Below are 15,951 nucleotides of genomic sequence, written 5' to 3' on the forward strand. Positions count from 1 at the left end.
CCAGTCCCTTTTGTCTCCTATCATATTACCAGGTTTGGAGAATTAGGGCATGGACATATATGGAAATGACATCATTTTACTGACCACAGGTAGAAACTAGGATTAAAAACATAATACTTCACAAAAAAACACATGGTAGAAAAGAAGAGTGACAGGTAAGTTGATGCATTAGTGAATCGGTAGAGAGTACAGAAAACAAAAGATTATTATGGTATTAGTGTAAAAGAAGTCATCAGTACAAAATTATAGCTCTTTATAAGTATCAAAGTATATAACATAAAAGAGGGGGGATCAAGAATACTTCCTAGCAAAATACTATGTTTATATGCATATGTATTTACATATATACATACATATACTAAATGTTTTCCCTCTCTCTCGCTCTCTCTCTCTCTATATATATATAAGATATGACAGTTTCCCATTAATAATACACATTTACATCCCTCTCAATTTCAGACAGACTTAGTCAATAAAAAATTTAGGAAGATATGGAAAGCAATTAATAATGCATAACTTATAGCAAACTCTGAATTTATATAATGTACATAAATCATTCATAAATTTGATAATATTTTGGGTGTGCCACTGAGAAAAATTCAATAAAATACAAGCATACAAATAAAACAAACAGTATTTGAAAGTGTATTTCTTAAACACAATTATTGAAAAACAAATAAGCCCATGCTTTTTCTTATTTGTGGCTTTTGGCTTTGATGTCAATATGTAAAATCATATATGTGAATATGGTATTAAACTATAAGTAAACCTGTTTATGGGAAGAAAAGGGACTGACAAGAAGGGGAGAGATGACAAAGGGCCAGGTTACAGAGTACAGGGATATGCTCAAAGTACATCACATACTTGCATAAACATGATGTTATATGATTCAGTACAATAAAATTATAAAACTTCCTTGAAGATAAGGAAGATGCAGATTAAAATTGCCGGCTTAAAAAGTGATCTATCAGATTCTATGGATGCAGTAAAACCTCTAAGAAATTTTTATTTGGTAATTTTAAATACTTAAAAAATCCAACTATATTTTTCTTCGCTTTGTCCAAGAATATATTTGCTTCAATCATGACAACAATAGAATCATTACTTAGGCTGCCATGAGTTTTAATTTAAAATCTTAACTTTTGTTCAACATTGGATGTTTACATTGATTATGTTTTTAACATGGTACATTAAATTAGATTACTTATCATAACTAATGCATATATGGTATTTCTTTAAATGCTAAATGTGAGTGCCTCACCACTTCATGCTAATCTTTTTTTTTTTTTTTTTCGGGATGTTCTGTTCATTTACAATCCACGGCTAAGGTTGAACTTGTAAGAAATGAAATTCCATGTAAATCCTGAAGACAAGCCCCTTGGGGTTAAACACTGTCATCCTGTTCTCGTTCTTTTTCCCTGGGCCCAAGCGCCTCTCTGTTCCTTGGGAATGGAGCCAGAGGCCACAGAAGGATGCCCCGTTCTCCCTCGGACGCTGGCGCGGAGGTTTCTGGGTTATTCAGAGGGTCCTCTAGCAGTTCCCAGATGCTCATGGCATGAAGGCCCAGTTCCACAGGTCACAGCTTGAGTCCAGAGCTGCAGGCACTGTGGGGAGGAGGAGCTGCCGGTCCAGCACTCACATGGGATAATTAAGCACAGTGTCCTGTTTGGCAAGCTCCAGCAACACAGGATAATCGAAGAACTTACTCAGGCCCTTCCTACGCTGGATTTTGGCTGTGGCTCCAATGGGCAGATGACAATGCTCTTGTCCAGAGGATCATCAGGTACAATCTGCCAATGGTGGAAGACGGACAGGGAAAAGGCCTGGCCTTGGGTATGAGTGCGGAGGTCAGTCTCAAAGCCGAAAGAGTCGATAGCTGGGATGAAAGCTTTGATGGTGTGGAGAGGGAAGCCTGAAATGGGCGCATCCTGGGTCACGTGCCCCCTGTGCCTGGCCAGGACTGTGTAAACAGCAGACACACAGTTTGCAGGGGCCTGGACCTCTACAAAGTAGTAAGGCTCCATTAGACGGGGAGTGGCCATGAGGAAGGCAGAGTAAACCACCCTCCTAGCTGTGGGGATGATCTGGCCTCCACCGCGATGGAGGGGTTCCTGGGCAACCACTGCATCCAGGATCTTAAACTTGACATTTCGAATCAATTCATCACAGAGAAGTCCCTCCCGGATTCCTCACTGGAAACCTTGAACAATGCTGCCCTTCACTGAGCCAAGAAGTTCCTTGTCTACCTCAGAGGGCAATGTGTCGTCCACTAGGATGTTTGGTCCTGTAGCATCAGGACCAAAGGCCCAGATGGAATGGGCAGTCAGCAGATCCCAGTCATACTTTTTTTGGAAGGACTCGCCCAGCTTCTTTCTGTTGCAGGTGATGTGGACCACTTCGTTCTCGATGTCCTCAGCTAGGCCCTTCTCAAGAAGCTCAGCAATCATGGTCATCTTGTTCTTATTGGGTGTTTCAGCAAAGCATTTGAGGGAGGATGTTTCTACCACTGTCTCACAGAACGTCACAACTGGGTCAGCCACCTTGATGTCGATCTCTGAGTACATCTACCGCAGGTCGTGCATCACACAGTCCAGGTAGAGCTCCCCAGTGCCCAGGATCACATGCTCGCCAGACTCTTCGACCTTGGTGGTGAACGATGGATAGCTCTTGTTGACCTTCCACAGGCCCTCAAGCATTTTGGGCAGCTCTGATGGGTTGACTGGCTCCATAGCAATCTTGATAACAGATGTGGTATTGAATTTCAAGGACCAGAAGATCTGAGCCTCCTCATTGCCTCGGGGTTCAGTTATGGTTGCTGTCTTCACGATCGGCTGATTGACACCTTCAGTCAGAACCCAGTTGCCAGCAGGAACACGATTGACCTCAATGTGGTACCTAGCGGCGGAGATCCAAAGGCGGCCCACGGTACAGATCTGGGAATCTTCCTCATCTTCCAGAGTGTAGTTCTCCCCCAGCACCTTCACAGGCTACCCAGCATGGATGGTGCCACTTAGCACCCGACCAAAGGCATGAAATAGAACTCCGTCGTCTGTGCCACACCACATCTCAGTGGTGTGGCACATCAGGGGACCATCTGGGTCACAGTCACTCATGGCCTCGCCAAGGTGGGAGTCCACGCCGCCAGTGTAGGTGTGCTTGATCTTGGGTTTGGCGCCCACCTTTGGAGATGGAATGTGCTGCACACACATGTCCACAAAGCCTGTGAACTTGCCAAAGAACTTTTTGCAGACTAGCCTGAGCAGAGGGCGGATGTTCAGCTTTAGCTTCTCCTTGGTCAGGTGGATGCCAAGTTCGTCCAGTGTCCTTGGCAGGCTGGTGTCCACATCACCTACCACCTGTGTAATGATCTTATAAAGGGGCTCCAAGATAAACTCCACACAGCTCCTCTGGGAGCTGCTGGTTAGAGCCTTTTTTGTGAACTTTCTCGTTTTGGGATCGAAGTAGATGTCACCGAAGAGTCTTTTAGCAAATTCCTGGTAATTAATGTCACCAAAGGTGTCAGCATAGATCTTGGCAAAAGAGCCCAGTGTGAAGCAGATGCTGTACTGGGAGCTGGAGAAGCAGGTGTTGCCCAGGAGCGGGGAAAGGATCAGGTTCTCGTCAGCGGAATACATGCTTATTAATCCATTGACCTCATCCACAATGTGTTGAAGTTTGTAATAAGCACCTGTTGGGGGCAGTTTCAGCTCCAAGATCAGCAAGGGTCGATTTTGTTGACGCACACGGTGACTGTTAACCTCTCCTGCACTGCGTGCTTGATCAGACGCTCTGTATTCAGCATCACCCCCTCAGCCGCATCAATGAAAAGGACCACTCCATCCCGAGATTTGCAAGCCAGCTGTGACCTCATCAGAAAAATTCACATGTCCTGGTGTGTCCATGATGTTGAAGAGATAAGATTTCCCTTTGGTATCCAGCAACATCACCGTCACAGGAGTGTTCTTGATGCCAACACCTCTCTGTTGCTCTGTGAAGAGGATGTCCCTGTAGCACAGATCTTGGTCATAGCACTTTCTGATTTCTGGATGCGTCTGCTCTATTAAACAATCTACAAAACACATCTTGCTGTGATGGAGATGGCCACAAAGGGTCACGTTTCGGATTAGCTCTGAGTTGTTCATCAGATCTGCTAAGAAATCCATCTCATACACCGTGACAGGTAATGTCTGCTCCATCAGTGTGAACTTCTTGGTTTTCACTGGCTTTATAATGGGCTCTGTGAGAGGCTGGGTGTCTTCCTCCTGAACTATGGTCTCCACCTCAGGGCCGTACACCTCCTCGGCGGTGGGGTAGTAGTTCTTGTCCTCATGCAGCACCACCTCCATCCCAGGGTGCTCATCATCGTGCTCTCCCACGTCATCCTCGTCCTCATCATCATCCATCTCATCAAGATCTTCTGTCTCTCTTCCCAGTTCATCATCATCTTCATCAGAATCAAGCTCTGGTCCAATATAATTCCCAAATTCATCATACAAGTCAGTATCCATGATGCCGCCTCCTGCTCAGCAGAGCGCTCCTGGTCGGCCACCTGAGCCCTCATTTCCGCCGCAGGCAGCGACAAAGCCAGCACCCTTATGTTAATCTTAACAGTAAGTTGATCACCACTTCTGACAGCACACTTGTCATGGGCAGAACCTGTCAGTTTAGACTGAGCAAATCTATTTTGAACTGAGAACAGTGGGAGCATTCAATGGGGCAGCAAAGATGTATTAGTCAGGCTTTCCATTGCTATGATAAAATACTGGAAACAATCAACTTAATTCAGGAAAGATTTCTTTTGGTTTAAAGTTTTACAAATTGTAGTTCATTGTATTCTAGCTCCATTGATCTGGGTCTGTAGTGGCAAGAAGGGAATGGGATAGCAAAGGGGGCAACTTTGGTAAAATAAGGAAAGAGACACAGGACAGGAGAGCTGAGAGAGTGGAAGAGAGGGAAGAAAAAGAAAGCAAAGCCATCCTCTCCAGTGATATGTTTCCTCCAACTAGCAACTAGGCCCGATCCTTAAAGTTTCCAGAATCTTCTAAAGCACTGACAACACCTGGGAAACCAAGCTTTCTAAACATGGGCATTTTGGAGGAATGCTTCAGATTCAAACTGTAATATATGATCAAGAGTGCTACAGACTCTCATGGGTCTTAGCTTCAGTACATCAGTTTTTAAAGCATAAATACCCCTCAAGTTATCATATGTCTTTAGTCATTTTCCAGAGTTAGTAGATTTCCAATTTCAGGGTCATATTGCCAATTTCACATAGCTCTACAATGGTTTCTTGGGATTTGCCTGTGTCTTCTTTTGACTTTAACTAGGAGTCTAACCTCAGGTCAGCGTTTTTTAAATGTCAACAACTAATTTTATTTTAAATTTTTACAGAATAAAGCTAGTAAAAAACAGTCAAATCTGCAGGCTATTTTCAATACTTTGAAGTTTTATCTGAAATAACATATTTGTGTCAATAATGCCCAGAGTAATGCTTTTATCGTAATCACATTTCAAAGATCAAAGTTACTAATACATAGTGAATATTTCTGATTAGCTAAAATATAAAATCAAATTATGACTTAATAAATGCAGTTTGTTTTCTAGACACTGTGTCAAAATTTGATGCCCATGGGAAAAATAATGAATAAGTGCTATTTGGTGTTGTAAAGTTGATTCCTTATTTTAAAGGTAAGTTAGAACAACCATTTCTATTAAGTGCAGAGAATATTGTATAATGGAAATGAAGTAAACACACACTTTAAAAGGTAACCTCAGTGATAGAAATGTATCTTAATATCGTTTTGGAAAATGACATGAACAACCTGTTAAAAAAAAATCCTTCCTGTGTTTCTTTTCTTCAGGCAACAATACCTACAATGAAGATTATAAAATTGTAATAATACATGTTCTTATTGTTGCAAATAAGGAAGCTCTTCTCTACTGATAGCCACATTTTGAAAATTCTAACATTAAAACTTCCACTATGATTGTAGACATTTTCATTTTCTTTTTTTGATAATTACAGAGAACTTTAGTATTTTGAGAAGAAATTTAGTCTCAGATAAGTTTCAAACACTCAGGGGAATTTTCTTATTTTTTGCTTTTAAGGATTTATGATTAATCTTTATTCTTAATTTCATACGTGTATACAATAAAAAATATTTTTTTCTCCAACTTCTTCTCATTTCAGTCAACACATTTCTTTTCAAACTTTCTCTCAAATATATTCTTTTCTGAACTTCATCTCTTTTATTATTTTTGGATGACTGATTAAATACAATTAGTGTATTTAATAGTAACAATATGTGTGGAACCATCACTGAGGCATGGAAGAACCTACCAGTGACTTTCCCTCCCCATGCAGCTATCAACTGTAGTTGGACTTTTCTTGGACTACCAGCTCCTGTTGACTCAGATTTCTTTCTCACCAGGTCCCACATCTATTGATCGGGGTCTCTGTCCTGTCTGGTCCTGCAGGCATTCAGTCCCAAAGAAACACACAGAGTTCTACAATAATTATAAACTGATTGGTCTATTAACTCGGGCTTCTTATTAACTCTTATAACTTATATTAGCCCATAATTCTTGTCTGTATTAGTCACGTGGCTTGGTACCTTTTTCAGTGAGGCAGTCACATTTTTTTTTTTTTTGCTCTGTGTCCGGCTTGCTCTGTGTCTGGGTGACAACTGCAGGCTAAAACTTCCCTCTTCCCAGAGTTCTCCTTGCCCTGCCTCTACTTCTTGCATGCTCTCCCTGCCTATATTTCCTGCCTGGTTACTGGCCAATCAGCATTTTATTAAAATACAATTGACAGGGTATAGACCATTGTCCCACAGTAAGCTCCTGAATAATGACACAGAGACTTATTATTAAGAATAAAAGCTTGGCCTTAGTTATGCTTGTTCTCAACTACCTCTTAAAACTTAATTTAACCAATTTATATTAATCTATGTTCTACCACATGGCTCATTATCTCTCCTCAGTACCTTGCATCTGACTTGTTCTGTGTCTGACTGGTGAATCACTGCCTCTCAGATTTTCTCCCTAGTTCCTCTAGCTCCCTTTAAGTATTGGCTATCCTCTCCTTGCCAGCTTTGGCCAGTCAGTTCTTATTAAGCCAGTCAGGCAGGAGAAATTAAACAGAGACATCTTCACATAGTGTGATCAAACATACCACAACAATTAACTGTCAACAGCTCCTCAGTAAAGGGTGGGGCTTGAAGAACATAGTCTGAATCTGTGCTAAAATTTTGGGTGGTGTGATCTTGTACAGGTAATGACAGCTGCTGTGAGTTCATGAGTGTAACAGCCATGCAGCATCCAGAAGATAGTATTCCACAGCTCTCTTCATCATTTGCTGGTTCTTGTATTCTTTTTAAAATTAATTTATTAGATTTAAAAAAAAAAATACCAGTCCAACACCACACCCCTTCCTCTCCTCCCATTCCTCCACACACCTACCCAGCACACTCCCATCCCATCCTCAGAGAGGGTAAGGCACGTTGCTTTGGGGAAGATCCAAGGTCCTTCCTACTATATCTAGGCTGAGCAAGGTATACATCCAAAGAGAATAGGATCCCCAAAAGCCAGTACATGCAGTAGGGATAAATTCCAGTGCCAGGACCAGTGGCCCCTCAGGCTGCCCCTGTAATTCAACTGTCAGACACATACAGAGGGATTAGGTTGGTCCTATGCTTGTTTCTTCCCAGTCTGGCTGGAGCTGGTGAGCTCCTATTAGCTCAGGTAAACTGTTTCAGTGGGTGAAACCATCATGGTCTTGACCTCTTTGCTCATATTCTCATTTCTTCTACTCTCAACTGGACTTTGGGAGCCCAGTCCAGTGCTCCAATGTGGCTCTCAGCCTCTGTTTTTGATCTTAGCTATTCTGAAGGTGTAAGATGGGATCTCAGAGTTGTTTTGATTTGCATTTCCCTCGTGGCTAAAGATTTTGAACATTTCCTTAAGTATCTTTTGGCCATTTGAGACTCTTCTGTTGAGAATTCTCTGTTTAGTTCAGTACCCCATTTTTAATTGGGTTATTTAAAAATTTTAATGGCTAATCTTTTGAGTTCTTTATATATTTTGGAGATCAGTCCTTTGTCTGAAGTGGGGTTGGTGAAGATCTATTCTCATTCAGTAGGCTGCCTTTTGTCTATCGACTGTGTCCTTTGCTTTACAGAAGCTTCTCAGTTTCAGGATGTCCCGTTTATTTATTGTTGCTGTTAGTGTCTGTGCTATTGGGGTTATATTTAGGAGGTGGTCTCCTGTGCCCATGCATTGAAGACTACTTCCTGCTTTCTCTTCTATCAGGTTCAGTGTTGTCAGATTTGTATTGAGATCTTCAATCCATTTGAATTTGAGTTTTGTGCATGGAGGTAGATATGGATCTATTTTCATTCTTCTACATGTTGACATCCAGTTATTCCAGCACCATTTGTTGAAGATATGTTTTTATTTATATAATTTTTGCTTCTTTGTCAAAAACCAGGTGTTCGTAGGTGTGTGGATTGATATTTAGGATTTGTATTAAGTTCCATTGGTTCTCTTTTTAATGCCAATACCAGACTGTTTTCAGTACTGTAGCTCTATAATAGAGCTTAATGTAAGGGATGGTGATGCTTCTGGAAGTGCCTTAATTGCACAGAATTGTTTGGGCTATTTTACTTTTTTTTTTTTTTTTTTTTTTTTTTTGCTTTTCTATATGAAGTTGGTTATTGTTCTTTCAAGGTCTTTGATGAATTGGGTTAGGATTTTGATGGGGATATCTTTGAACCTATAGATTGCTTTTGGTAGGATTGCCAATTTTACTATGTTGATCCTACCCATTCAAGAGCATGGGAGATCCCAGTTTTTGCCCTGCAATCTTGTCTACTTCCCCTATCCAGGCGGCTGACTATACGATTTTCTTTGGGTTCACTTTCTTATTTAGCTTCTCTAGGATCACAAATTACATGCTCAATGTCCTTTATTTATGGCTAGAAACCGATTATGAATGAGTACATCCCATGTTCCTCTTTTTGGGTCTGGGATACCTCACTCAGGATAGTGTTTTCTATTTCCATCCATTTGCACGCAAAATTCGAGAAGTCATTGTTTTTTACCGCTGAGTAGTACTCTAATATGTATGTATTCCACACTTTCTTCATCCATTCCTCCATTGAGGGGCACCTAGGTTTTTTCCAGGTTCTGGCTATTACAAACAATGCTGCTATGAACATAGTTGAACAGATACTTTTGTCAAAGATAGGGCATCTCTTGGGTATATTCCCAAGAGTGGTATTACTGGATCTTGGGGTAGGTTGATCCCAAATTTCCTGAGAAATCGCCACACTGATTTCCAAAGTGGTTGCACAAGTTTGCATTCCCACCAGCAATGGATGAGTGTGCCCCTTTCTCCACAACCTCTCCAGCGATGAGAAACGTGAGAAGGGGAGGATGGGAGGAGCTTGGGGGATTGGGATGGTTGGGATATAGGAAGGGTGGATACAGGAGCAGCGAAGTATATATCCTAACTAAGGGAGCCATCTAAGGGTTGGCAAGAGACTTGACTCTAGAGGGGTTCGAAAGTGTCCAGGGAGATGTCCCCAGCTGGTACCTTGGGCAACTGAGGAGAGGGAACCTGAAATGACCCTATCCTATACTGATGAATATCTTACATATCACCTTAGAACCTTCATCTGGTGATGGATCGAGGTAGAGACAGAGACTCAATTTGGAGCAACGGTCTGAGCTCTTAAGGTCCAAATGAGGAGCAGAAGGAGGGAGAACATGAGCAAGGAAATCAGGACCACGAGGGGTGCACCCACCCACTGTGACAGTGGAACTGATTTATTGGGAGCCCACCGAGGCCAGCTGGTCTGGGACTGAATAAGCATGGGTTGAAACTGGACTCTCTGAGCATGGCGGACAATGAAGGCTGATGAGAAGCCAAGGACAATGGCACTAGGTTTTGATCCTAATACATGAACTGGCTTTGTGGGGGAGCTTAGCCTGTTTAGATGCTCACCTTCCTGGAGGGCAGGGAATTTGGACTGCTCTTCAGTATAGAGAGGGAGGGGGAATGGTGTGGGGGGAGGAGAAGAGGAGTGGGGATAGGGGGAGGGGAGTGGGGGGAGGGAGCAATATTTGGGAGGAGGGGAGGGAAATGGGAAACGGGGAGCAGGTGGAAATTTTAATTAAAAAAAGAATAAAAATTAAAATTAAAAAAAAAGAGCATGGGAGATCTTTCCATTTCCTGGTATCTTCTTCAGTTTCTTTCTTCAAAGACTTAAAGTTCTTGTCAAACATGTCTTTCACTTCTTTGGTTAGTGTTATCCTAAGATGTTATTTGTGGCTATTGTGAAAGGTGATGTTTCTCTGATTTCCCTCTCAGCATTTTTATTATTTGTGTATAGGAGGGCTACTGATTATTTTTTTTTTAGTTGATCTTGTATCCTGCCATATCGCTGAAGGTATTTATCATCTGTAGGAGTTCTCTGGTAGAGTTTTTAGGGTCACTTATGTACACTATCGTATCATCTGCATGTAACGAAAGTTTGACTTCTTCCTTTCCAATTTGAATCCACTTGATCTCCTTTTGTTGTCTTATTGCTATTGCTAAAACTTCAACAACTATGTTGAAGAGATATGGAGAGAGTAAACAGCCTTGTCTTTTTCCTGATTTTAGTGGAATTGCTTTGAGTTTCTCTCCATTTAATTTGATGTTGTCTGTCTGCTTGTTGTATATTGTTTTTTATTATATTTAGATATGTTCCTCGTATACCTGATCTCTCCAATACCTTTATCATGAAGGGGTATTGCATTTTGTCAAATGCTTTTAAGCATCTAATGAACTGATCGTACAGTTTTTTTTTCTTTCAGATTATTTATATGATGGATTACATTGATAGATTTTCAAATGTTGTACCAGCCCTGCATCACTGGCATGAAGTCGACTTGATCATGTGGATGATTTTTGTTCTTGGATTCAGTTTGACAGTATTTTACTGAATATTTTTGCATCCATGTTCATGAGTGAGATTGGTCTGTAATTCTCTTTCTTTGTTGAATCTTTGTGTGGTTTTGGTTTCAGGGTAACTGTAACCTCATAAACAGTGTTTGACAATGTTTCTTCTGTTTTTATTATGTGGAACTCTTTGAAGAGTGTAGGTATTAGCTATTCTTGAAAGTTCTTGTAGAATTCTGCACTAAAACAATCTGGTCACACTTCCTAGATGCTTTCCATTAAGAATTTGTTGGATTTAATGTTTTCTTTGACCAATGAGTCTATTTCCTCATAGTATCTTTGTAGTGTAAGACTGCTTGTTGATTCCTGGCCGCCCAGTTAGTTTAGACCCAAATAATCACACAGAAACTGTGTTAATTAAATCACTGCTTGGCCCCTTAGCTCTAGCTTCTAATTGGCTAACTCTTACATATTAATTTAACCAATTTCTATTAATCTGTGTATCACCTTGTGGCAGTGGCTTACCAGCAAAGTTTCAGCATGTCTGACTCTGGCAGTGGCTCCATGACTTCTCCCAAACTCTACCTTCATCCTCCCATACTATAGGCCAAGCCAGTTTCTTTATTCGTTAACCAATAAAAGCAACAGATAGACAAATGGATCTCCCACACCATATCTTCAGCACCTGAGATTCTTTTTTCTATCTCTTGCATTCTGTTGGTTATACTTGTTTCTGTAGTTCCTCTTCATTTGCCCAGATTTTCCATATCCAGAATTCCCTCAGTTTGTGTGTTCTTTATCACCTCTGTTTCAGTCTTCATGTCTTGAACTGTTTGCTTCACTTGTTTGATTACTTTTTCTTGTTTTTCTTGGGTTTCTCTGAGGGATTTATTAATTTTTTCCAATTTTTGTCTTTTCCTTCATTTCTTTAAGGGACTTTTTTATTTCTTTTTTAAAGTTCTCCATCATTTTCATAAAGTTACATTTAAAGTCATTTTCTTCTACTTCTTCTGGATTAAGATGATCAAGTCTTTCTGTTGTATGACCACTGGGTCCTGGTGTTACCATGTTGCTTCTTAGGTTTTTGGAGAAATTCTTGCCTGCCCATGTGTTCTTTCAAATGAGACTAGCAGTGTCTTTGTATCTTGATCCAATCCTTGCAGTGGATGTCTGAGTGTTTGGGAGTTTTTCTTGGTCTGCTCTGTACTGCCAAAGTCTCTCGGAAAGCCTCTGAGGTCTCTATAAGCCTGCTTTCTTGGTCTTCTCTCCTGGTTTGCTCTCATTGTGCTCTCTCTTAATCCCCTCAGTGTAGTATCAAGTTCTTGGTCCCCTCAATATTATAGTAAGCTTTCAGCTCTTAGGCAGGCTGTGGCTAGTAGCTTTGGGGTTGAGTGAATGGGTTTGGGGTTTAGGGTAACCTAGCCACAAGAAACTCCCTGCTGACTGGCTAGAAAACCTTAGGGAGTTGGGGGAAGGGCCCAGAGTTTTGTTCCACTGTAGAGGTCCTAGAGATTGGGGTGTCTTGCTGCATGACTGTTCACTCACCTCTTAAGTCCCCTCAGTATTGGAGTAAGCTGTGTTTCAGAGTTCCACCAAGGTTGCAGCAGGATAGGCAGTATTGGGGTGCAGCTAGTAGTTTGGATGAGCTGCTGGATGGTTTTGGGTTTCCGGGAGCCTACCTGCAGGTTCTTGTATTCTTTCTACCTCCTTTTACACAATGTTTCCTATGATTTGGTAGGTAGATGTTGATAAGATATCTCATTTTGGGCTGAATACTCGCTCTCTTATTTTCAACACTTTGGCCACTCATGTATCTCTTCATTGACTGTTCTCTACTGCAAAATGAAACTTCTCTGATCAAATCTGAGAGCAGCCCAGGTCTATGAGTACAAATATTGATGACAATTTGTCAAAAGTCAACATTGAGGAAAACATTAGTAGCTTTTTACACTTGAGTGTATGTCTACCCTAGCCATCTGTTGTTAATTAGGATTATAAAACCAGGCCTAAAATTTCCTCCTGTGAAGTAGGGCTGGAATAATATCATAAAGCAGTTAGTTACTCCATAACCGTTGTGCCACTACTACATAGAGAATGTTTTCTAGTTAGTGTGATTTGTTTCTCTATGTCATTTAGCCAAATTATGTTGTATCTTCAGTAACATGGTCTTAATGGTCTTACCACATAGATATGATGTATAACTAAGGGCAATGACAATAGCCAGTTTTAGAGTTCTCTGGGGCCTCCTTAACCAGTTATCCAGAGAAGTAACCCATGTTTTGCACTAATTTTTTTCACTTTAATAACCCATATCTTTTGGGAGCAGCAGCATCCACCAATAAAGGGTAATTCTGTTCAAACTCTGATTTTATTTTAAAATTTGCTTACTAATTAGTGGGTTTTCCTAGGATTTGTCATACATCCTTAGTTAAATCCCCACCATTGTCTTTATTCCTTATAGGCAGAGACCACTTGTTCAGTTCCAGAAATAATCACAAAGGAACTATATTATTTGCAGTACTGTTTGGCCAAGAGCTTAAGTGTGTTTCTGGCTAACTCTTACATCTTAAATTAACCCATTTTTATTATTTTATATTTTACCACAAGGTTCATGGCCTACCAGCAGGGTTTCTGGTGGCGGCTTGCATCTACATGGCTTCTCACTGACCCCACCTACTCTCTCCGTATATCTTTTCCAGTCTGGCTATATTCTGTTAAGCTATCGTCCAAAAGCAGCTTCTTTATTCATTAGCCAATAAAAGCAACACATATTTAGAAGGCTTCCCATATCATTCCCTATCCATACTTAATCTTTTAATTCACAGTATTCCTCCTCTTCTTTTATAGAATATGCATTCTACTCTCTTCAGTTATTTTTTTTAGATGGGTTGTGAGATAATAGGATTTCATGTGAGTTTACATACACCTTTCATCTGGGTTAGTCCTTTCCACTCCACCTCATTTTTCATATATTCCCACAACCTCCCTGCTTCATCCTTTCTACTACCAGCATTCTACCTCTCTGTTTTTGTTATACCTATAATCTACTATCACCTTCCCTTTAATGTGTCCTTCTCCCCAAATATCTCTTTCCAGTTTCCTGAATTTCACTTATAATGTGAACTAAATACACAAAAATGTTTTGAAGCTAAAAGCTAAAAATGGAAGGAAATGTGTGATATTAGTCTTTCTGAGCCTAAATTACCTCTTTTTCCAGTTCCACCTATACACCTGAACATTTTATGTTTTCATTTTCTTTGCAGCTGAAGAAATTCCTTTGTGTTTATTACATTTTTCTGTCAATGGACATCTAAGTTGATTCTATGTCCTAGAAATGGAATAAATATGGTAGCAATAAACAAGTATGTACAAGCCTCTCTGTAGTAGGATATAAAATGTTTTTGCTACATGCCCAGGAGTTGAACAGATACATCATATATCAGTTCTGTTTATAGCTTATTAAGAAATCTCCAGACTGAATTATAAAGTTGTTCTATTAGTTCACAATTTCCCAACAGTATGTAAGAGTACCCTTTTTCCTTATCCATGCCAGTATTTGTTGACATTATATGTAAATACAAACCACTTTATAGAGACTCAAACTCAATCTCTAAAAGAAGTTATAGAATATATTAGGGGTATATGCTTAATTCTGAGAACAAAAAGGTGGAATGAATAATAAGGAAGAGAGATCATCCTCTATAACAAATATTTCCCATATACAAGAAAGGGAAAACTATTCAAGCCCATTCAAAGGATTTTTAATATAGAGATAAATGCAGACTAATGGCTGCCCAGGATACAGAGAATAAGTGTCAGGTTAAGACCCAACTTCAATACATTTAGACTACACCTCTAAGATTCAAGGAACACTGTAGAAGATGGGATGAAAGGGTGTAAGAGCCAGAATATAGTAAGAAAGGTTGTTGAATTCTGCTTTTCAGCTATGAAACTTATAGGAACAGTGGCTACATACATTGGGCCTTCACAAAACTGAGCTTGGCAACTGTCATTCATGTATAAAAGAAAAACTCAAGGGGCTCTAGCCCATTAGATATATTAGTTTTTTTCAGTTATGTTATAGAGCACCATGAACAAGGCAATTTATAAAGTAGTTTATTTGAAGTCATAGCTCCAGAGGGTAAGACTCTACCATGCCAGGAAAGCATGACATCAAGTAGCAGACATGGCATCAGAAACTATATGCCAATAGCTCACTTTTTGAACTGTAAACATGAAACAGAGAGAACAGATTAGATGTGGCCCAAGTCTTTAAACTCTCTAAATTCATCCACAATGACATATAACAAAGACATGCTTCCTAAACCGCCACAAAAAGTGACACAAACTTTGGACCAAGTGGTCAAATTCTGAGCCTAAGGGGAGAACATTCTCTTTCTAATCACTACATTGTGGTAATATCGGTTATTCATGGAATGTTAGGGAGCAAGACATTAGCTGTGTACACACGAGTGAGTTAACCAGCCTTCAATGGAGAGCTCCAAGACCACAGTCACAGTCATGTGGGTTAAACTTAGTGGATCACCAAACAAAGCAAACAGGAATCTGAGAAAGTGGTTTGTAGGGAAGAGGACAGTAGACAGAAATGGGAGAGAATTAAAACGGTGTGGGGGATAATAGTAATCAGTATGCATTCTATACATAAGATGAAACATCCAAGAACAAATTTAATTAGTAAAAAAGTAAAAAAGAAAACTCAGAAAAACATTTTTCTGAAGATTAGAATAAAATGGATATGCAGGATTAAGAGTAAAACAAAAGCGACTGGAGAGATGATCTATTGATTAAGAGAACTGGCTGCTTTTCCAGAAGATCTGAGATCAAATGCCAGAACCCATGGTGGTTAATAATTGTTTGCAACTGCAGTCCAAGAGGATCTAATTCCCCCTTTTTGGCTTCCACAGTCACTGCATGCATATTCACACACAACACCCATACACATAAAATAAAAATATATTTAAAAAAAAAATGAGTAAAAATGAAAC

General features: G+C 40.1%; 1 pseudogene; it reads right to left on the reverse strand.

Moving 5' to 3' along the window:
- Window positions 1-1,635: 1,635 nt before the first annotated feature.
- LOC130867866 (116 kDa U5 small nuclear ribonucleoprotein component-like) lies at window positions 1,636-4,531 on the reverse strand (annotated as a pseudogene).
- Between the last annotated feature and the right edge of the window lie 11,420 nt (window positions 4,532-15,951).

The sequence above is a fragment of the Chionomys nivalis genome, chromosome X, assembly GCF_950005125.1.
Source record: "Chionomys nivalis chromosome X, mChiNiv1.1, whole genome shotgun sequence".
Lineage (NCBI taxonomy): Eukaryota > Metazoa > Chordata > Mammalia > Rodentia > Cricetidae > Chionomys > Chionomys nivalis.